The following is a 268-nucleotide window of genomic DNA, read 5'->3' as shown; positions in this document are numbered from 1 at the left end:
ATGTGTACTATAAATGTCTTTCATGCAAAGTTCAGAGTATTCAGTCATATTCACTACATGGCCAAAAGTATTTTTACGCCTTAATATTACATTACAGTGATTGCTGAACTCAGTGTTACATATCTGGGGGTGTGGAAATGTGGCAAAATAAAGCATTATAAAGCAGTTATAGAGTTGCATTATGGGTAGGCCTGCACCATTAATCAATATCATCGTAATTGCAATAAGGCCAAGTCTTTGGATGAAGGTACAATGTGTGACAAACAGC

The sequence above is a fragment of the Morone saxatilis genome, unplaced genomic scaffold (genome assembly GCF_004916995.1).
Source record: "Morone saxatilis isolate NCDOM2014 unplaced genomic scaffold, NCSU_SB_2.0 Contig20, whole genome shotgun sequence".
Lineage (NCBI taxonomy): Eukaryota > Metazoa > Chordata > Actinopteri > Moronidae > Morone > Morone saxatilis.
Note: the sequence above shows the minus strand (reverse complement) of the source record.